General features: G+C 32.8%; 1 protein-coding gene across 1 annotated transcript in view; it reads right to left on the bottom strand.

The window, feature by feature from the left end:
* The window catches only part of LOC118199372 (calcyphosin-like protein), a 42,637-nt gene extending 19,753 nt beyond the window's left edge, over window positions 1-22,884 (bottom strand). Inside the window, exon 1 of the mRNA XM_035371214.2 lies at window positions 22,730-22,884. The gene's annotated coding sequence lies outside the window, so the exon portion shown is untranslated. The remainder of the gene's footprint in view (window positions 1-22,729) is intronic.
* Between the last annotated feature and the right edge of the window lie 2,103 nt (window positions 22,885-24,987).

The raw sequence follows: 24,987 nt of genomic DNA, 5'->3' as shown, positions 1-24,987 counted from the left end.
GAGTAATGTTTTGGCTTCAAAAACTCGGCTATTAAATCTCCTCCCATCTACAATTTTTTCTTAAGGGAACGGCATAAATATTTAGTTCGTGAGTGCTTTTATTAAAAGGCATCATGAGATAAAAGTTCTCGCAGTCTAAAAGTCCACTTTATTGCAGCGATTTTAAATTAGGTCTGCGATCAGATGTTCAGGAAATCAGACATTTGTTTTTCTAAAACAGGATCTTGGTAGAATTAAAAGTCACACGAAGAAATTAAAAACCCTCCTCAGACACAAATTTAAAAAAGAGTGTAAATAATACTTTAAACTTATTTTTATGGTAAAGCAAGGACAACTACGGTGCCTTAGATGATAAGATGCTTTCACACGTGCAGTTAGGAAAACCCAATCATAACTATGTTAAACATGAGATAAACACATGAAGCCTTAGTCAGCGATTAAGAACTTAATTCGTAATGGATCACTAGTGTTTTAATAGTCTCATTTATTTGGCCGTTGATGGCCGTAAGGAACAAAGATTATACCTTTTTCAAAACCATTTGCATTTCATCGCTCTATAAAAGCAGGCCACTGATGTCATTTGCTGCCATATACGAAGGTGCCAAAATACAAAAATCAAAAGAATTTTCTAGCGATAATTTTTTTTGAATCTATATCGAAAGAAAATGTTAGAAAATGAATATATATAAGAACACTGGCCCATTCATCGATTGGAATCGACAAATGACGTGTAACATGTGTAACCATATAGTCATGTGTAACGTGTATGCAGTGATACACATCATAAACGCACGTGTACACATCATAAACGCATTACATTTTCTTAATGAAATAATTCAAAGAAAGCTTATGATTTTTTAAAAGTATATGCCCATTTTTTACTTTTTCCCGAACATAACTAAAACAGAAACTCACAAATTCTTAAACGATTTCTCTAAGCACGTGAAATTCAAATCATTTAGCGATAACATAAATCCAAAACAGCTTCGATTTTACCATGCGTAAATTAGTAAATAAATGCCATAAAAACTGCAGGCACTATTGATGATTATAAAAATCAAAACAGAAACACGACGTTTTCAAACACATTTTCTCTCAAACGCATAGAGGTAGCGGGCTATGACGTCTAATTAATGAAACGGCTTGATTTCTTTAAAAACTAAACGTAAAAAAAAATATATTTCAGACACCAAAACTCAGGTTTTGGAATGCAAGTAACGAAGCTGTTTAAATGCAACGAAACTTAATATTAGTTATAACAAAAAGTTGAGAAAAATACGTTTTAAATCGTGTCGTCGGCAATGTGATCAAAAATCAGGAGTTTCCCGACTAGAACTGAAGCGTTGGCTCATCTGAGCATTACACACACATTGACTTGTTTATAGCGCAGCATTCTAAAAATACGCATCATTGCTAAATCAGATTAAAAAAAAATTCTGAAATAAAAAGGCGCCATAATTACAGAAAACATCTACAAATATATCTATCGTATAACATCACATGTTAAAACCTAACGGAAGCAACAACATAAATCTGTTAAAAGCCTGCATTCATGCCTTTTATATAATTACCGTCAAGGACGAGGAAATAGTCTCGTGTCTCACTGGCTATGAAATAAACGAGGAAAGAAATCTAAGAAGAACGAAGACTAACAGACACAATTAAATACTATAATAAAAAAATTGCCTAGCGGTAGATAAAGATTGCTTGCAAAAGATGAGAAAAAAATAACCACACCCCCATCAAATCCTTGGACGCAGAGTGACGAAGATATAGGCAGCAACTCAGAGGAATAAATAAATAAATAAAAAGTAATAGTAAAACTAGAGAAGAAAGTGAGATCTCTGTTCGTTGGACACTCCCAAAGTTTGTCTGTGAAGTTTAGTATTCTAACGTAGTGAATTTAAATGCGTCATTAAAATGAAACATGAGTCAGAATAGCATGAAGTGGTCTGTGTGTTTTAAATATTATACGCATGTTTAATATACGCATCTTTTTATATACGCAAATGCTAATACAATCAACACCATAATCAAGAAAACAATCTAGAAAAGCTCTATTACAGTTAGTACAGATAAATTAATGCTCGAATATTTCCCGCTTTTAAATAATAACAAGAATTAAGATTTGATATAATACGTATTTTTAAAATAGAATAGGGGTAACAATCATACAGAATTTTTATGAATGTCTCCTAGCAACTTTTTCTGAACTGATATATACCCAATAAATAGAATCGTGCACAGATATGATGCACCTATTAGCCTCATATATATGTAAGATATAACAAAACACGATAGCTGTTTAAAAAAAATAATTGGCGACCTCAAAATTAACATTCTAAATGTGGTGGCTTCATCTTTTCTCCCAGGTTCCAGATTTTTTTATGTTATGCAACGTTTTAATGCAGATACCTCTTGTCCAATCAAATTAATTGTAACTAAAACTCGGAACTGAAACTTTTCCAATTCCAACCCTTCTTTCTCTGAAGTACTATGACACTCTTCCTTTTTTTCTCGTAAGATCTGCTGCTGGCAAGACGCTTTTCATCAATGCTGCTACCGCTTTCTTGTTCAAAATAACATCGTACTTCAAAATGGAACTTATTGTATTCAAATATAATTAAGAAATATCTTGTCTGGAAAATGATGATTCGATATACGTAAAAAAATAAAGATTGTGATTCCTAACCTCCGTTGTGATTAAATGCGTCATCATTCTTTTCCACTCAGCCCTCACTTAAAGCCAATACGGTCTTCTCAGCCATCTACGCAATATCGTAAGCTGTTAAAAGTTCCAATGCCTTCATCTACGCATTTAAAAATTATTACACATATATATATATATGTATGTGTGTGTATATATATATGTATATGATGATCTCTGTAATGATATATATATATATATATATATGTATGTATGTGAGACGATTTCTGTAATGATGTGGTGATTGGGGGGGGATGTGGTGATTGAGACTGTTGTTAGAAGTGATACAAAAATTACCAACTAGCTTGCTGGTTAAAACATTATTTTTATTTTTCACAGGAACAATTATTCAGAAATATACTTCTGGTTAAAACCGATACAACACTTGGGGTGCTAAACACACCCCACTGTTTCAACAAGGACACGTGTTACGTTTTTCTGCAAATCCTTCAAATTGTCAAAACGATGACCTTTTAAGTTAGATTTTAACCGAAGGAACAGGAAAACAAAACCCGGTGGTGACAGATCGGGGCTGTACGGTGGTTGGGGCAGCGTTGCGACCTTGTATTTTGCCAGAAACTGAGTCAATTTGAAGGATGTGTGGACCAGTGCATTATCGTGGTGCAGAATCCAATTGTTTGTAAGCTTCGGACGGATGCCTGCGATTCGATTCCTCAAAATTTGAAGCACTTCCTTCCAAAAATATGCATTAACTGTCTATTCGGACGGCACGAACTCTTATTGTAAAAGAAGGCAATGAGCAGACTTCAGTTTTTATTTGCTCACTGGAGCCATCTTTTGATGAGGAGATTGAAAAGTGTTCCACTCAGTACTCTGTCTCTTTGTTTTGGGTATCATACTGAAAAAAATCATGTTTCGTCACTGGTAATCACTCGCTTCAGAAAATTAGTTCACTTGTTACACAATCGAACAATTCATAGGAAATAGCCTAAATGTTTTGTTTCTCTTCGTCGGTCGAAAAACATGGAACTAGCTTGGAACAAATTTTCCGCATTCAAAGTTCATCCCTGACGATTTGATGCAGAATCGGTTTTGTAAGGCCATGTCTTCGCAATCATTCGGACACTCATCCAACGAACAAAATCCAAAAGCGCTTTAATTTTAACCACATTGTCAGAAGTTTGAGATTCGATGAACTCCCAGCACGCTGTTCGTCATCGACGTCCTCTCTACCGTCTTTGAAGACTTTATGCCACCTAAACATTTGGCGCAAAGAATCCTTCCCACAGGTTTCTTGTAATATGGCAAGAGTCTCAGTAGCCGATCTGTTTAGTTTTAAAGAAATTTTATGGCGTATGACTGCTCGACACTCCATTGCATTTTGAAAATCTAACTCCACTTTCAAACGTGCGTCTGCTTCACGAGCGATCCGTGCGCTGCAAAGGCCCAAGGCCAACTGACTTCTACCAAATTCTGTAGCTAACAGCCTCCACCACCCGTACCACCGGAAAACTTCGCTCCTTGGCGCAAAAAATTCAGTCTCGTTACGTTCTGGACTGACCCTGTATTAAAAATTAATCACTTGAATAGGAAAATAGCATTTAAGGTGAGCAAATTCCCTAAGGAGGTCTGATTTAAAATTTAAGATATTAAAGAAGGGGCAATGTCAGAGAAAAAAACTCGAAATGGATTAGAGATGTGGACCCGAAGTCTGCAAAAGCAGCAGAAGTGGAAACAGAATTAAATGATCACGGTGTTAGCAGGATAAGCGTATTTTCCCGGTGGAAAAGGACTGTGTTTTTGATTGGAGATAGTTGGACTTTGGTGGTATTTGACTGAAAGGTAGAGGTTTATGGCGTTGTTTCTAATGTAGTCATTGATATATTGAATTTTAAGGTCGTGGTTTTGACAGAGTTCCTGATATACCAAGGGACGTTAACGGAGAGTCTTGTTTTGAAAAATCTGTAGCTGATGAAGGGTGGATTTAGCAGCTTGGCCCCAAATAGAAGATGCGTAGTAGAGAGCAGAACGAAAGATAGACATATGCAATATAAACTTGTTTTTTTATTGAGGGCTTGTTGTGGCTAATGAGAAGAGAAAACATACTGCAAATGGTATAATTTAATTTTTCATGAACTTTTTCTTCAGATGACTTTAATAAGATTTAATAATTTAATTTAAAATTGTATACTATTCGTATATATAACAAGAAGTACTGAGTTTTATGTCACAGTTTAAATTTTAAAATAATTTTAATTCGTTAATTTGGAATGATTTATTAATTAAGGCAAAATAAATGAGGCAATCTGCTTAAGGGGACGGCTTTGATGGAGGACGTTTTAAATGAAAATTAATTCGTATTCACGTTACATATGATCATAATGAAGAACGCATTAGTGCTGCCCATTGTTCTCCAAAATTTGAACCAAGATTTCGAACTACAATTATTTAGTGGGTGTTTTGTATTAGCTGAGAAATGCTTGGCGCCAGAGCGGAATGTTGGCTAATGGCGCATGCGCCGCCGGAATTAGCGTTGAAATGTATTCTGTGAAAAACTTGATTTGTGGTACATTGTAAGTTGCGATTTATATGTTACGCTGTAAGGTGGAAGCTAGCGCCTGAGTGTCACTATGGAAAATAAAGGTATTTAAACTGTGGAATGTGTGTGGAGTTATTTTATTACGATATACAGCTATCGACGGGAAATAGAATTAAGTCAATTCAAGTTTTGTGGTCCGTCGAGCCGGAGCAGCTAATGAAGTTATGAGACTGTGAATTTACTTTCGGTTTGTAAATTGAAGAATTACATAGGATACTTCAAGATTGAAGTTCTGTAGAAACAAAAGGGTAAGTACCCTCCTCCTTTTTGAAGCTCTTTATTTGTTTATTGACTTTTGCTAATTAAAATGTCACTAAAGAAGATATTAGCGAAAAAACGTACATTAAAAACACAGTTAACAATGTTAAAACAAAAGGTTGCGGACGAAAATGCCCAAGAAGTGACTTGGAAGTACTAAAGAATAAATTTAAAGTGTTTGAGACAGAAATAAATTCTAATTTCGATTCTTTGTTCGAGTTATGTACGGAAGAAAGTATTGATGCTTATGTAAAAGAGAAAGAAGAGATTGACGATATTCTCTTAGATGTAGAAGTCGAATTAAATCGTAAATTAGCTAAACTTTCCAAAGAAATTAAATCGGAGCTTTCGGTTTGCACGAATATTGAGAACAATGTTAAATTTATGTTAAACAATGTTAAATACTTATATTTAATATATTTAACAATGTTAAATACCCAAAATTAATTTGCCAACGTTTTCGGGTAACTTACATGAGTGGCTTTCATTTAAAGATATCTTTTTAGCCAGTGTTGATTCAAATCCTAATTTAACAGATGCAGCCAAATTACAGTACTTAAAATCTGCACTAAGAGGAGATGCTTATCGTATTGTGCAGTCAATATCCATAGTTGACTCTAATTATAAATTAGCCTTTTCATTACTAGAAGAAAGGTTCTCTAATCACCGCGAACAAGTGTATGCTCATCTGAGACGATTTATGAATATGCATCCTATGCAAAATGAGTCTGCGTCAGCAATATTAAACTTGATATTAGAAATGAATGCGTGAGATCATTAGAAGTTTTAAATCAGAGTGTTAAAGGTTTTTCTTCCAATGTGTTTGCATACATTTTAAGGCAAAAATTAAATCCTAACACCAAAATATGGTGGGAAAGAAAATTAGAGAAAGAGAATTTGCCTAATTTAACAGATCTTATAGAATTTCTTAAAGATCATGCAAGAGCTCTCAACGCTTCAAATAGTGTGACTAACACAAAAAAAAGTTACACATAGAGTTACCGCTGTTGTTTCTAATGCAAATGAAAAACATATGCAGAATTCGTGTAGGTTATGTAATTTGAGCAATCACAAGCTTTTTAATTGTCCTAAATTTCAGAAATTAAGTGGAAAAGAAAGGGTAGAATTTGTGAAAAAACAGAATTTATGTTTTTGTTGTTTTAATTTGCACAGTGTGAGAAATTGCCGTTCTAATTAATTGTGCAAGAAGTGTAAGAAAAAACATAACTTTCCCTTGTGTTATCAAAACGAAAATAATTCCGTTGGAACCACAGTAGAAAGAGCAGACACTTTAGATCAGGAGTTGGGTGATCAAAACAGCAATGCGTTAAATGTACACGCACCTGCATTTCAAGCTAAAACTCAAAACGAAACCTTTACAGCCGCTACGGGTACTAATAGTGGGAAAAAACGTGATTTTATCTACTGCCTTTGTATTTATTGAGACTAACGATGGAACTTTAATTAAGGTGAAAGCGTTATGTGATATTGGAAGTGTTTCTTGTTTTTGTACCACTGCATTAGCGGATATACTTAATTTAAAAAGGGAAAAGACAATATTTCGGTTTGCAGTATATCAGGTATTTCAACTACGATAAAAAGAAAAGCAGTTGCCCTTATCTGTAATCAGGAACAAACGTATAAAAGGAAACTAAAGGTTTTGGTAATTCCAAAAATAGCAGGTTTAACTCTCGCAAAGTTTATCGATGTTAGTAACCTTGTGATTCCTGAGAAGATGAATTTAGCGAATCCGGAATTTTATAAACCAGAGAAAGTAAACCTGTTGCTCGGCGCGGAAGTTTTTTATGATATGTTACGAACTGGTAAAATCTATGTTCCTAACACAGGCTTGATATTACAAAATAGTGTGTTTGCATATATAGTTAGTGGAAATGTAAATGATTCACAGAGAAATAATTTATCGTATTGTAGGTTAATAAATGATAATTCAGAGAGTGAATTGAAAATGTTTTTCGAACTAGAATCATTAGGCATTAAAGACGATCCTTATTGTCATGAGGAAGACAAAGCATTGGAAATATTTAATAAGACAGTTTGTTTTAAAGCTGGTCGCTACGAGGTTACTTTACCTTGGAAAAGGGACTGGAGGGAATTAGCTGATAATTACCGAGTAGCGGAAAATAGATTAAAAACTCTTGCAAAGCGAATGAATTATGACAAAACACTGTTTTCTACATATAGTGAAATATTAGATGATTATCTCAAGCAAGGTATCATTGAGAGAGTGTCAGATGGAAATATACCTATCGGTAAACCAGTGTTTTACCTACCGCACCAACCGGTATTTAGAGAAACCAGTGCTTCAACGAAGACTAGAATAGTGTTTGATGGCAGCTCACATGAGTTCGGGCAGCTATCACTGAACGATTGTCTATGGACAGGGACAAATTTAAATCCTAATATGTTCCATCTGCTAATTAATTTCCGATTAAATAAAGTTGCAATTTCAGCGGATGTAGAAAAAGCATTTTTGCAAATTGCTTTGGCAGAAAAGGATCAAGACGCAGTGCGATTCCTGTTTGTGGAAAATACACAATTAACTGATCTAAAACTAGCGACATATAGATTCAAGCGCGTAAATTTTGGGATTAAGTCAAGTCCGTTTTTGTTGGCTGCAACAATTAAAGAACACATTAGAAAATATCGAGATGAGCAGCCAGATGTATTTGAAATATTGAATTCTTGTGTTTATGTTGATGATTTTATTACTGGACAGGACAGTATAGATGAGGCTTTAAGCTTATCGAGCAAAGCTAAAATTATGAGTGCAGCAAATATGAACTTGCGTAAATGGGTATCCAATGATCCTGAGCTGATGAGAAAATGGGAAAAGGAAGATTTCGAGATCCATCCACATAAATTCAGTGACTCAAATGAGACACTTAAGATCTTGGGAATGTCTTGGGATACTAATGAAGACAGTGTGAGCATAGACACAGACAGTTTGATGGAATTCCTTAAGAATAAGCGTAATACGAAACGGTTCATCTTGAAAACTGCCGGGAAGATTTTTGATCCCTTTGGATTAATAACTCCATTTACTGTTAGACTTAAATTCTTGCTACAAGAACTTTGGATTCGAAAATTGACATGGGATGATGAACTACCTACAGATATCTGTCAAGAGTGGGCAAAGTGGTGCTGTGAGTGTCATCATCTAAGTAAAATTGCAGTTCCAAAATCCATTTTGAATCCCGAAGCCGATTCCATAGAGATCCATTGCTTTTCAGATGCCAGTCAGAGGGCGTACGGTAGTCTTGTCTACGTAAAACTGCGTAAGCAAGAAGAAATTTCTGTGAGTTTCGTCGCATCAAAATGTGTTGCACCTGTGAAAAGAATTACGTTACCTCGTCTTGAATTACTTGGTGCATTACTAGCAGCCCGTTTAGGTTCTGGAGTGAAAAAATTGCTCGATCAAAAGAAATCCTCGAGAATATTTTATTGGACTGATGCCAAAATAGTGTTATGCTGGATTAAAGGTACCAGTACCAAATGGAAATCTTTCATCGCCAACAGAGTTAACGAGATTAGGAAGTTAACACAGCCGACAGAGTGGTTCTATTGTCCAACAAAAGAGAACCCAGCAGATGTTATGACGCGTGGTGTTCAAATTGACTTTCTTGTGAACTGTTCCGAATGGTGGTCATGCTGTGACTTTTTAACATGCTCAGAGATTCCTCATCACGACTTATCATTTGAGGTAGTTGAAGAAGTGTGTCCAAATGAACTTAAAAGGGACGATGAACTGCATAACGATTCTAACTTAGTTTTAATTGCATGTAATGAAGCAAACCTCTTTAATGATATTCTTAATTTGTCTTCTAATTATGCTAAACTTATTCGTATTGTAAGTTTCATTTTCAGTATATTTTAATAATAATAATCTTAAGAACCCTCAGGTAAGGAGATACGGAGTACTTACTTTAGAAGAAATAAAGAATGCTGAGGTGTATATTTTATTAGAGGCCCAAAAAAGTGAGTTTAAAGACGAAATAAATCAATTAAAAAGAGGTAAGTGTGTAAACCTCAAAAGTAAATTAGCATCACTGAATGTGTTTCTTGATAACATGGGGCTAATTAGAGTTAATTAATTAACATGGGGCGGATGATTGTCCTATTCGGACCTACCCGCTAATAGTAAACACCCTATAGTTTTACCTAGTAAACATCGTTTAACTACTATTATTTTAGAGCATTTTCATTTGAAGTACTTTCATTTAGGATCACAATCGCTGTTACATCAGGTAAGACAAAGGTTCTGGCCACTCAATGGCAGAAATAATCATAGAAAGATCATCTACAGATGTGTGACATGTTTTAAGAACAAACCCATCACAGTTCAACAAATAATGGCTGAGTTGTCCAACGAGCGTGTCACACCATCATACCCATTTAACATAACTGGTGTTGATTTCTGCGACCCGTTTGCAATAAAGTTTAAGAATCAACGTAAGGGAGTTTTGAACAAAATTTATGTCGTAGTATATGTATGTATGAGTACAAAAGCCATACACTTAGACTTTGTGACAGACCAAACTAGCCAATCTTTTATTTCGAGCTTAAAACTTTTTTTTTTTTTTTTTTTCCCTAGAAGGGGAAAATGTACTAGAATAATGAGTGATAATTCTAAAACCTTTATTGGTACTAGTGTATAACTAAAAAAATTGCAAAAATTGGTTGAGTGTCCAGATCAGAATTTAGCGAGTTTTTATACCACTGAAGGTATAGAGTGGAAATTTATTCCTCCAAAGTTGCCAAATTTCGGCGGAATTTGGGAGGCAGGGGTTAAATCAATTAAGAGTCATTTGAAGAGAGTTATTGGTAATCAGTGTTTAACTTTAGAAGAATTTTTAACTGTTTTAACTGAAATTGAAGGAGTATTGAACTCAAGACCTCTTACTCCAATTTCAGCTGATTACAATAATTTTGAAACTTTGACCCCAGGTCACTTTTTGCTTGGTAGACCTATCACAACTCTAGCTGAGCCAGATTTATCCAACATAAATGAGAACAGACTTTCTAAATGGCAAAGAATCACCAAGTATACACAAAAAAATTTGGAAATTATGGAAACGTGATTATCTGAATAATTTACAAGAACGTCACAAGTGGAAATTTTTAAAGGATGACGTTCAGTTGGGAACTCTTGTATTAATAAAAGATGAAAATTTGCCTTCAAACAAATGGTTAGTGGGGAGAATAGCTGAGGTTTTTCATGGTAGGGATAACAAAATAAGAGTAGTAACTGTAAGATTGCCTAATCAGCATTTGCTGAAATGAAATGTTCGAGATATATGTATACTTCCTGTAGAATGATGGTTTATTTCTATTATAAACTGGTATTTGTTGTAATGATTTGAATGCATATTTTTCAATATTGTGATTTGTTATTGTGAAGTAATTTATTGTAGTGCCTTTATATTTACATTTATTTAAATAATGGTTTTGAAATTGTGAATTTCAACGCCGGGAGTGTTTTGTATTAGCTGAGAAATGCTTGGCGCCAGAGCGAAATGTTGGTTAATGGCGCATGCGCCGCCGGAATTGGCGTTGAAATGTATTCTGTGAAAAACTTGATTTGTGGTACATTGTAAGTTGCGATTTATATGTTACGCTGTAAGGTGGAACCTAGCGCCTGAGTGTCGCTATGGAAAATAAAGGTATTTAAACTGTAGAATGTGTGTGGAGTTATTTTATTACGATATACAGCTATCGACGAGAAATAGAATTAAGTCAATTCAGTGGGTTTATCCACTCAGCCATTTATGGACAATAAGTCTTTAATTGCAATTATTTTTTAAGTTCTTTTATTATTACCGTGAACTGCCAATGTTGTTTTCACTAGTCTCTATTTCAATAAAAATGCTAGTAAAAAAAACTTTTACTTGATTTTTTATTACAGTTACTTTTATAAAACTATGATGCTCATCTGCTAGTCGATACGAATCAGTATTAATTAGGGAATATTTTCGGTGTCATTGGCTTTAGCTAATATCTGTGTTTTTTGCAATATTAATACAAGTTACCTTAGAATGAAACTTAATGGTTTGTTATAATCCTCCCGTTACAAAAAAATCAGAATTTTAAAACGTTTTGTTTATTTCTTTGAATTTTTTGACAATAAACAATTCATTTTATTATTTCGTTATAAGCAATAGAACAAGACAAAAATGTCTCGTCTTACCTTATCTCTTTACTTTCTGTCCTTAACAGAAAATGAAACTAAAGTGGCGATTCTTTTAATCCGTCTAACAACTGTAGCTTTTTCAGGAATAACCGTAAACAACGAATAACCTACTGAACAATTCTGAGGGAAAATAAATGTGGGTACATCGAGACAAAATTTTAAAACTATACATTCGTCCGACATTGAACTTTGAAAAATGAAGAAAGGAACTAATAATAAAGTAGATTTCATTTTCAGACTTCTTTGATTAATCTCCCAATGTCATTACAATGAACTTAAGTGTGTTAGATCTGCTAAGATAAATTTTAAAACACAGCTTATGAATTCTTGTTATAACGAAGCAAGAGCTACGTTCGGATTTCAGGGAAACAGAGAACTACTGATGCTAGCAACATGCCGTCTCCTAGGCAATATTATCTTTTCTTGAAAGACGCATCAAGAATGCAATATTTTCAAAATATCATAAGTAATATAAAAACAAATCCTTAAAATTTAATAGCTAATTTGGTGCCCCTTCTAGTTGTTCACCTGAGGCAAATACCTCACTTGCATGACTTTTGTTCCGTTAGATTTAGGATCATCAAATGTCCAGGATTGGCCTGGAGAGTCCAAGATTCGTAATTATGACTTGGATTGAAAAGTTCACGATTTTTAAATAAGTAGTTATAAAAGCTGAAGAAGAAATAATTAGTTTTTAGAAGAATATGGAGGGAATCTAATTATACCATCCGTGGAAGGCAAGTGTCCTATTTGCTCTTTGGATCCAATGCGGAGCAATTTTTTAAAAAGGCATTTTTAACAATAAAATTATTTCATGGGATATTCTGGATTGTCTTTCCTAAAATACTGTAATCTTAAATAAAGAAAACATTAATTGAATTGTAAGCTTTCTCGCTGAAATCATTATCTTAGAGATATCTGACTATTCTCAAAATACTGAAATTTTTAGGAAAAAAAAATCTATCACGCAATTATCGATTGTAGCGATGTTATCTTATAATAGGTTAAATCATTTATTTGTTTAAATTTGGCGGTGTGTAGAGTTTCGGCTATCTTATATATTTATTGTTTTGATAAAATTAAAAAGTTAATTAAATTAGTTAAATTATTTAAATAAGTAAAACAAAGATTTAAATTATTAAGAAATGCTTTTAAATCGTCCAGTATATTACGCGGTTAAGTATCGATTATCTGTGAAAAATAAAGATCTTTGGTTTGACAAATGGGAAATTTTTAAGAACTGGTTATGCGTGAGCTAGAGTGTATGACAACATCTTTCAAGGAAGGTGGATGATACATGCATGACAGCTTAATGTAACATAAAGTAATTAAAGTAACGGTCCAGAAGTTAAGGACTCTGCTAAGGGCATTTCATGCAACAATGCACCTCATGCATAAAGAAAACACCAAGTAAAAAATTCAAGAATAAGAACATAATAAAAATTAATGAATGAGAAACGTCTTGCACTACATTTGAATGAAACGAAAATAAAGGTGGATATTGGTGACATTTTGATTTCTTATCACAGAATTAGAGCTTAATAATTACTACAAAATATCATATTATTGATGATAAAAATTACTGATGAAATCTGAGTTATAAAACCTGGTGATTACAGGCAAATAAGTTTTCTTTTAACGGACTAATACCAATAACAAGATACCAGCACCTGCTCAGAAAATCACAGACGCACTAAAATTTAACTAGAGTTACAATTAAGAGACCATAAAAGTGAGATTCCATGCTTCAATTCATCTAAAGAACATTAAACCAAAAGTAAGCAAAAAGTCAAGAATCGTTTATTTCTCCATCAATATCCGAATTCCGGAATTTTGGTTACCATTCAGTCTTCTACTTAACTTCTGAAAGGATCGGGTAGCACTCCCATTTCTAAAAAATCTTTGCAAGGAACAGGTCATTTCCCGTCTGGAATGCAGCCAAAATTCGAATTTGATTTCAATCGACCCTCTCATTCATCATAAAGGAAAAAAGAACGTTGTCGACAATTGGGTAACATTATTTATGTTCTTTTTACACATAAATCACTGCGAAGCTAAGAAAAATGCATTAAAAATCAATCCAGTAAATACGAAAGGTATGTCAGACAATTTTTTAAACAAATCTGCGGGAAAAATTACTCATTTGCAATATACGGTTCAGTGAACTTGCTTGCTATATTTTTGGAATCTTCTTTTTTTTTTTTTTTTTTTTTTTTTTAACTATATTAACCTTACGGATGATTTCAACACGTGACTTTCCCAGTATCTTTTGTTTTTATTTCCGCATCTCTGCAGTCTCTCGTTTCGTAAATCTAGAGAGAATTCATACGCGCATGAGCAGACGCACGCTGAATGAGTCACGACGAGGTTTACATCCGGCGAAATGCCGGCTGAAGGCCGTTCGGTTCTGACAAACTGTGACCTCAATTAGTTAGCTGATATATTAAAATGAAAATAAATTTCCTCATAGCCGTCTACATATATCTTTTTTTTTTCCTCTGCTCTCAGCCGCTTAGTTCCAGGAACTTGATTTCTAAGCAAACATGGAATAGTATTTATAAAAAAGAAAAATAGTAGAAAAAGAGAAAAAACCATAACGAAATAATTATGTTTTAAATAAATAACAGTCCTACAAATGACTGAAAGTAACGTTCATTAATAAAACACGGGAAACGGCTCTTTTTACTTCCTTGTACGAGGCAAAAAGGAAGTATTGTAATCGCGAAAAGTTGCAGGCAGGATATTTCAACGAAAATATCCATTTTGACCGCTTTCGAATGCCATTTAACGATGTTTTTTCGTGATATCTGTACGTAAGGACAGAATAAAAGACTCTTTTTCTCTAAAAAAATTATAAAACTGCTTTAAAATGAATTCTGAAGAGAATTTTTCGTGGCGTCTGTACGAACGTACTACGTACGCATCTCGCATAACTCAAAAACGAGTAGCCTCAGAACGTTGAAATTTCATATATAGGACTACTATAACATGTAGATGTGCACCTCGTATTTTGGTTGCAATCGGCCGCACCAAACGTATATATATATATCCACTCTGTTACCTGGCTCAGTGATCTCAGTTTCTTTACTCTTATATGTTTGTAAATTGTACATTCTTTGCTTTAAAAATGATTGAATTATGTTGTTCTTGTCTTCCGGTTAATGTTTTTAAGCCTTTAGTAAATCTGTATGCCATATTTTTAGAGTTATCAACAATTTTAAAGTTGTTTAAGTGCCACTAATCCTAATAATTTTTTTGATAGCGGCCATTACTTGTTTACATTTGAAACAGCAGAGTAGTGGATTTGTTGCCAATCTAGAGAAACGTAGCTTCGCAGCAACAAAGATAACACTTTCATTTATTATTGCGAATTAAATCATGCTTAATCCTTTCTGGAATTTTTTCGAGGAAATAAGTGTTTAAGATTTACTTAATTTTTAATAATTAGTAATTTAATTTTTAATAATTAGTAATTTTTAATACAGATATTTTGAGCTTTTATGTATTTTTGCCTTGTCGCGAAGTGAGAACTGAATTAATTGAATGAGAAATACTCAATCGTCTGTGAAAAACTGTTTCTTTTTTGTTTTGTTTGCTTAATTCCTTTTATACATCGTTCTAGCTTTATTATAGTATTTGAAAAGAACATGTGGCAACGATTAGATAATTCTTCAAATGATATAAATTTTGTGCATTCTGAGTTATAATATGAACGAAATATAATACTGTTAAGTGAATCGAGCGCCAGAGTGTCGCTATGTTAAACAAATAGAGTGAATTTTAAAGAATGCCTTTATTCTATTGTGGTTTATGCGCTGTAGGCAAAGTAGATTTAATTAAATCCAATAAGTTTAAACGAAATGCAAGACAAAAATGCGTATAATTTAATATTCCGTACAAGGAAGTCATGCGGTGTAAACATCAGATTTTTTTTACAAGTTTTTCTGGTGACTTTCTTTAATTATACCATTAGCTCTTAGCGAGAGCGGTACCGTCCTCAGGGGGCGGTGGAAGAATGCTGAAGAGCGATGACCTTGTTTTGGACGGCGAGCATGTTTTGGGCAGTAGGGGGCGATGAGCATGTTTTGGCATTCGAACTTAAAATATTCCCAGAAATTTATTAAATCTATTATCCGATTATCCATTTATACCAGCAATAAAACGAACTTACGCGACTACTCTCCTCATGCAATTCTAAGAATGGTGAGACGAATCTGAAAAAAATTCATCCTGACAAATAAAATAAAGATTTTTCTTTTTTCACGAACATCAGAGTCAAGTTTCTGAAGGCACCGTTTGTCTCAGGTTTACTAGCAAGCTTATAAAAAAATGCCTCTTAAAATATATCTAAATTAATTGTTAAATTGAGGAAAGCTCATACCATGGGCAAAGAGTTGATACAAAAAAGAGAAGTCCACTCCAAATCGTGGAAAGAGGGGACTTGCGCATTCATCTCCCTAAAAGTATTGAACCGAAAGTTCAGAAACTGGCTCTGAAACATTAAGCACACACATCTCACTGATCACACTCGATTGTTTCAATGATCTTACTCTTTTAGTGTATTTTTTGTGCTGTCATTTTTTAATGATTTAATTAAGAATAAAGAAGTTTTAAATATAAAACATCGCTTAAGCAATTTTTCTGGCATTAGTCATTTCTGTTTTATACAGATACGGAGCGTATCGGACGTAAAACTCCGTCGACCTACGGTCTCTTATCCCCTTGGCCGAGAAGTGTACCACTTAAAAGGTCACTCGAGGGAGGGAGAGACGATGCAAAAAAAGAGGACGGTAAAGAAGACCATAACCTCGGAAATGAAATATATACATGATAAGAAAAAATGGCAATAGTAGTATAGATAGCGATGCAGATAAAGAAAGAGACATTTAAACACAGCGTTAAGTAAAATGCTAGTTCCATTTTCTTACGAAAAAAGTAAGGTAAAACATTTCGAAAATGTAAGATTTTGTATAGAAATTCTGTGGTATTACGAGATGTTTTTAGTTAAAGGATTTGAAATAAAAACAAAATCTAAATATTATTAAGCTATTACTCGCACATTGACCTCATCATCATTATTAGTTAGATTACTTAAAATGAAAAATATATCGTCAAAAATAATACTGATAAACAGCAGCTGTACGGAGATAACTGAATTTTAAATAAGCATAATACAAACGCGGCACCGCAGATGAATTAAGACATGTCCTTTCTGCCTCCTGTCCCATTTAGAAAAAGAAAAGTAGAGAGACAGAATGAGACCGCATGTTTTATTTAGTTTTGTGAAGCACGGAAATTAATAGTTAAGACCTCATTTGCAAAATAGTGAATGTAATATTTATACAGACAATGTTATACAGTTAGCACAAATTGAATTCAGTAAATATGACTCGATGTTTTATTCCATATTGTTAATGATTTTACTATTCATGAGTATTTTTTTTTATTTTCAGCAGACTTCTTTTACATTAAAACATTTTTGCTTTACAAAAATTAAAGTTAGTAATCTTGTGTTTACAGCACAAAGAATTTTTTTGCGCAAATTAGTCACAAGCATTTATAACATTAGAATAATTAATAAAACAATTTAGTACGCCAAGCTAATAGAAAATCTTAATTCAAATCCTATTTTTTTCGACAGTACAAATCGAAAACATAAAATAATGGGTTAATTAACATAAAAAACCTCGCATGTTAAAATGTTATGACTTCCCCCCCCGAAACACAGTATTTCTATTTATATTACAGAATTAAATTGTTAAATGTAAATCATTCATAATAAATTACATTATTTAAACTATAACTTTTATGGTTGAAAATTCCCGTAAAAAGTTTTTGGGAGCATGGAAATTTGTTAAATAGAATTCGCAAAATCTATTAGAAGATATTATCCATCGACATCTACTATTTTCACCAGCTTGATTATGTTGGCTTCACTGCACGAACGTCTTTTAAGCTGGAAAACAGATTTTAAAGGAGACCAGAAGACACAGATTAATTAATAATACTATTATTGAAAAAATCGATTCTCATACTTTATATCAGTAAAAACAAAATCTTAAAATTATGATGAATATTTTTAAATATGAGTAATGGACAGATGGACAGGCTGGCATTTTTTATGAATGTTTTTTTCAGCTGAATCATTGCAGTATACATTCACGAACTGTAAGTTACTTTTTTCTAGAATGTCTTTATCTAACATTTACTCTTCACTTTGGTAAAAAATTTCATAATTAATTTAACTCGAACGAATGAACTTCAGTTATTGAGATTCTAGATTTCTGGTACTTCGATCATCCTGACTGCTGTTGGTCCTAAACCAAATAAAGTTAATCTTTAAATTTTTTAAATGTTTTAAATTCTTCCATTGATTTAAAAGATATCAGAAGATAATATAGAACACTACATACCTTGAATTAATTTCATTGGTTTTTCTTTCTAAAAGAAACTTGGAATGACTGTGTAAGGAAATAAAAATTAATTTCATTATTTTATTTTACCGAAAAAAGTGCACTGTACTTTATTGTTTCAAGAAAATGAAAAATACTTTAACTTTTAGCGGCATAATTATTTTTGAAAATAGAATACAACAGACGAAAATAAAGTTCTTTCACTTGCAGTCTAGTAAATACTTAGTTGGCCAACAGGAAATATAGATAATCCAATTACACATAATTTTTCAGTATTCGGATTAGCTAATAGTTCCAGTTAGTCCACGTATGTGGAATAATATCATACCTATTTGATTAGAAATGAATGAATGAAGAATACAGTAATTCTCTGCGAAACGATAAAGTGCATAAAAATGTAAACTAATGTAAAGAGTTTCTAAATAATGTTTACACTCTTCAAACGGTAATAACAAGAATACTAACACCAAGAAGTATAACTATTTTTGGTATCAGATACCTTAATTTTAAATGTTCAGAATGGCTTGCAGAGACATAAGATTTTTTTGGAAGCAGGAGACTTGAAAAATGAGCAATGCCCCTCGCCGGGAATCAAACCACGGACCTCTCAAATACGCGCCGAGCGTGAGGACCACTACACCATGAAGGCACATGAAGAAGGCGAGGGGAATATCTTACATACTCCTCCTTTTAAGGGCGAGTTTTTAAGGGACCAATCGCCAAATCCTGGGTGTGGAAAATCATCATCCACCACCCTTTTAGTTCGGGCGTAACTGTAGAGACATTGGGTTATTTTTGAAGAAGGAGAAATGAAAAATGATCAATGCCCTCGCCGGGAATCGAGCCACGGACCTCTTGAATACGCGCCGAGCGTGCAGACCACTACACTATGAAGGCGCGCTAAGAAGGCGGGAGAAATACCTTACACGCTAAATTTGGCAGCAATATATCGTCTTCAACGCTCCACAACAGACTGACAAATAGCGGATATTACGTCAATAGAAAGGAAAGCGCAGGTAGTCTCATTCGCGTATCTTATGTTACCCAGCGTCAGTGGTTTGGTTCTCAGGTGTGCGTGTTAAGTCTGCAACATCATGCCCAAACTTTTTTCATTGATTTATTTTGTTGCTGGATCATCCTTTCTTTAAATCACAGACAGTTTCTTCACTCCCATTAATAACTGTTACATGTGATTTGGACAAAATATCAACTTCTCTCCTCCACCGTTTTTATACTTCTCTCACATTCGATAACATTTTAAAACTAACATATGTTGCTTGAAAAGAAATATACCCACTTCTTCTACTTAGTGTACACAGATGCTTACCTTCTGACGAGCTATGAAAGAATTAAAGAACGCTTGCAAGCACTCACACACATTCAGTCCATACATTGCATCTTCGACTATACAAACTGTCTTCAAATACAAAATGTCATCTTCAATAATTTATCTTTTATTAACTTTTAAAAAGTGTAAATACTTTTTGGGAATACTCTGTTCGCTGAACAAAATAAAAAGATCCACCGAAAAATTTCTTGATTCCAAATAACATTGTAAGTAATTGTAGGATTTTTATACCCAAATTATTGGCCAAATTAACGCATGCTTAATTGTGATTATTTTATTGCAGAGTGTTCTATGAGTAAAAATCTTTAAGCCTTCCTCCAGAACAGCAATTTTGAGAAAAGATGACTATGAAGATTCATTTGCAAAAACCTGTATAAGAAGATGTTCGTAATGAGAGACGATATGGAAAGAGGTTAATTCGGAAACGCCCATGTAGAACAAAATCGTCACTCTTATTTTTCTACTTTTAACTCCGTAAAAATGACTAAATTATATTTCAAGGGGAAAATGATTCAATATTCTTAGAAAACTTGCATGAAAATTTTAAACCTACTGTCTTGTTATGATATAAAGTTTCATTCAGAGACTGAGAATTATTTTCAATACCGTACATTCCTATTATTTCTTTTATTTATTCCTTTGTCTAAATATGGGTGTGTGTTGTAATATTAGCAATTTAAACATTTGTTTCACAATTTTGTTTTAACTCTCGAGTAAAGCATCTACTTTTTTTCGGGGGGGGGATTGAGGGACAGTATGCTTAAAAAGTTTATTTATACATATCTTTCCATAACACTGTTTTATGGGTTACTGGATAATATTTATGGATATGCAGACTTGATCATATTATCCTGTACTTAAGACACAATAACACGCCGAACAAATACTAATTCAGAAGTCAAACAACAAAAAACAATCATCCTGTGTTAAACTAGCACATCTCTTAATAATTTTCCTTATTTCAAATACACTACTTTGTGACATTATAACACGGTTTACTGACTGTTTTTTATGTATAGGCAACTATAGAATTGTTTACACACGTTATCACCTGTCTAAATAATATATTACATTACTATAATTTGTTAAATTAAATAAGGAGCATTTAATGTTAATTTCAATATAAAAAAGTACTTTTCAGGAGAGAAAATTTGCACTTTGTACTGATCATTCTATGTAACACCTGGTTAGAAATTTATCTTGGTTTGTTCTGCGTGTACACTTTTAATTAGTTCGTATTCTGAAAAATTCAGATGTAATTTATATTAATAAGAGTAGTATTTTCATTAAAAATAAGTGATAAATATGATTAATTGTTATTTTACATTGTTGTCTACAGAGAACTAAATATAAAATTATAATAAAGAAACTACAAAGAAATAAATATATAGTAATAATTTCGTAACTTCGTAATAGGCTATTGTTTTTACAGAGGCTATTAAAGTAAATTGCCTTACTTTATTGCCTTTATTTTATTATGATTACTTTTATATTATCGTGAGAAGGAAAACCATAATTTTTATCTCCTTGACAAAAGAGATGATACTAGAAATTCAGCACATTACTTCTAATATATACATATAAATTACTTTTAAATCGAAGTTGTACGATATTCGAGGTCAAGAGTCGCAATTATATTTGTATATCTCTCTCTCTCTCTCACACACACACATACACACAAAATGTAAAGAAATTAATCAACTGAATTTAAGACTCGTCTAGTAGTGAATACCCGTACGAAATTCGATGGAGGAATTAAAAAAAATATATTAAGGTATTTTCCATTGCTAATGAGTAAGTAAAATCTGATACTTTGTGGAATGCAAAATATATAATTTCGCTTTTATTTTATTTATATTAAATTTGATTTACTTACCTATTTTTTGCGAAAATAATAAAAGGTAAACACATTTTCTTATTTTAAATCTTAACGAAATGTTAGGGCACTAGAAAAGCCTATCACGTTTCAAATGGTGGCATATTATACCTACATAAAATTCTTAAAATTTTATTGTAATGATGGACTTCTATACCACTGAAAATTTCTTTCAAATTATTAAATCAAAATGATACGTAATTTCTAACCTTTAATTTATATTTATTTTTCTATACGCAATTTCTAACCTTCAATTTATATTTACTTTTCTAACAAATGGCTTCTAGGAAGTACCTCTAATTTTCCCCCGATATTAAAGCGGTTTCTATTCTACCATAGACTGTTTCACTTATTTTTTAGATTGTAAAAGTACACTGTTTATTAATGGTGTAAACAGAAGAATTATAAAGCAGTCTACGTTTCTTAATAATATTTTGCGCATGAAGTGAAAACATTTTACAGCAAAGGTGCAGTTAGAGAATTTCTCTCTAATTCTCATACCTATATACAACTGCATCAACTATGAAACTTAACGATGAATAAAGTTTTATAGTAATATATCTGTAATTAGCCAAATACTCTCCTTTACTCATCTCTCTCATTTTTTATTTTATTTAAAGACAGAAGTTATCTCTTAATTTTTCTCGCTAAATTTTCGACTCGTTCATTTAAATTCAAAAGAGAAATACAAAAACGAACATTAGAGATTTTCAAAATGAAATATTTCTTAGGCTACATTTACCCTGGTGACATCTGACAATAGTACTGATTTGTTAACATAACATTTAGAATGGTGTTAATAGTCAAGACTTTTACATATTTTTCTCCTTTTTTATCGAAAAGAGAGCAGACAAGTACACTTCTGAGATTTCCTGTCAGTTTATATTTCAAGTAGGAAGTTTGTTTATTTAGTTCCCACTTTCAAATACATGCACGTAGGAACGAATAGATATTGCTCATAATAATAATAATAATAATAACAATAATACACTAAACCGATTTCTTATAATTAATGCAAGTTGTCTAAGAACGAGTATATATTTCTCACTTCACAAACGTTCTATTTGAAATCGCTAATTTTATGCGGAAAGGATAAGATTTTATAACACTCTCCAAATGTTATATTGGAATTTGACAGTTAAGGATTGCCATCTATTTATTTATTTATTTAACAAGTCGTAATTAATTCTATCACTTCGAATTCATATGAAGATCGACTAGCAGTTATTCAATATGGTATATTTATTTGGATGCTACATTATTTATGCCTCATAATTGAATGTGCAATAGTTTTAATAAAAAAAAGACCTTTAAAGCTATAAACTGCACATCACAATACAGTAAACTGCTAATACTTACCTAAAATGCAACAAATGCTCCTATAATATTTTGATATACCGCACAATGATGCTCAAAATGCGCACGTCAGAAATTCCCGCCACGAAATGACAGCGTTTTGCGTCGGAAACATTTCGCCGGCAAACGGCAGTGACGTCACGAAACTAGCCTCGACGAAGGTCATCGCGTGGAAGTTCGTATACTATTGAGGTCACTCTGAACAATAAAAAGGGAGAAATAAAGTTTCGTTAACAAAAGAAGTGAAATAGTAAGTTACGCATCACTAATAAACGAGAACGAAGGAACACGTCATATTCTTGAAATTCAGACTAAGACAGAGTGAGTGTGGGGAGAGGGATATTTATTTATTCGATGTCTATTGTTTGTTTTCCTTAAAATTTCACGGATATTATTTATTTGCAAGTATTTCCGACACATACGAATAATTTGCAGTTACTAAAATTTCAGAACGTGAGTGCCGAATTTGGTGATTACTAATTTTTTTCTCGTGCTTTCCTCGCAATTTAATGGTATTTTTATCGTACAGGATGCAGTTTATCCTACGCGATTGAGAATAATCGGATTAGAGTAACTAAAATGAAAGTGAATTTCAAATTTGGAATAAAATTACTGACAGCAAAAAAGAAGATAAATGTTCGATACAATGACCTTCACTAGAAATCGCAAGTCATATGTATCATAGTATATCACTGAGTGATGGCATAGTCTACGCAAAGCAGTTTTCATTGCAGAGATAATTAGCAAAGCAAAAATGTTACAGGTCATCATATCAAGGTCTTTTTTATGTTTCCGGATTAGATTTTATGGTCAGATTTACAGTGAGAAGAAATTTGACTTGCACATCTTCCAGTCTTTCGTTCACAAAAAGGAACGAATTAATGATTAATCTAATAATGATTTAATTAATACCAAAGCACAACTCAGAATGAATAATTAGTAAACTTAATTATTTGTTTTTATGATTTAATTTCAGCTAATTGAGTTATTTATTTTAATGAAAGAGAATTAGTGAACTTAATTGTTTGTCATTTAATTTAATTCCACTTAATTTTAACAGGAATTAGTGAACCTTAATGACCTTATGTTTATTATTTACTTCCATTTAATTTAGTTCGAATTCATTAAAATCAACAGCAATTAATAAATTTAACTGTTTTTGTTAGGGTCTAATTCCACCGTATTCAACTCCATTTCTTCTAATTCATCTCCAAAAATTAGAAAATATCACTTTGTTAATGTTCTGCTTTAAGTCTAGCGTACAATTACGATTGTACGCTAGATTTAAAGCACTTTTAAAGACATTTAAAGACTTTTATTATTAAGTGAAACAGTTTGTAAGAAATTAAAGGCTCCTTACAGTATAATATTCAGCTCATTTACGCAGAAACTGGTAAGCCTCGGGTATGATTGCTAGCAACACTAGGTTGACATTTCATTACATTTATCTCACAAATAATCTAATGACTCGACAGTGACTTCCCAACTATAATATGACGGATGGCAAATCTTCCCGATTTGGCCACCTGAGTCTCGCCTCATTCACATACAGTCGCCCTCTGTGTACGGGGGCAGGATGCCATTATTATGGTACTCGCCCGTTTATGCTAGTCGCTTTCTATTCAAGACAGAAAACTTCATAATCTCTATTGAAGACAGAAAGCTTCATAATCTCTATTCAAGACAGAAAGCTTCATAAGGATGCTTCGGCTTAGAAGTGCTCATACCGTTAAGAAAATCAGTTTTTAATTCGTAAAAAGCATTCTTCATGTAAAGCTGCCAACATAAAGGTGCAAGCAGAATTTTCATTTTTTGTTAAAATCTACATTTATATAACGGTCCACCTTTATAAAAGAACTGCTTTGTTGAAGTTAACCGATACTCATTAAGACTTGAGCATTTTTATGGTGAGGCACCGTTATGAAAGATTTTATCTTTTTTAATAGTTGCCAACTTGCATAAAGGTGCCGGAACTTTTATGATGATTTATGATAGTTATTTATGAAGTATAAATTTGTCTCTTTCTCCCTGGCTAGTGATCAACGCATCCAGATGACAATCGGAAAGCGTCTGGTATGATTTCCGGAGGAAGTATGAATAATTAAGGTTTCCCTTCTCGGAAAACCTAATGGCTCTCAATTTAAAGTCTGGTATTTAAGATTACAAATTAAAACATGAAACGTGACAGAAAAAATTTTTTAATTGGATGATGATGAACAGAAATGGATTTTTTAAACAGCGGGAAATATTTTAAATACATA

Source organism: Stegodyphus dumicola, chromosome 3, assembly GCF_044657685.1.
Source record: "Stegodyphus dumicola isolate Sdum_Otavi_A_Nest chromosome 3, ASM4465768v1".
Classification (NCBI taxonomy): domain Eukaryota; kingdom Metazoa; phylum Arthropoda; class Arachnida; order Araneae; family Eresidae; genus Stegodyphus; species Stegodyphus dumicola.
Note: the sequence above shows the minus strand (reverse complement) of the source record. Positions and strands in the feature narration are given on the sequence as shown.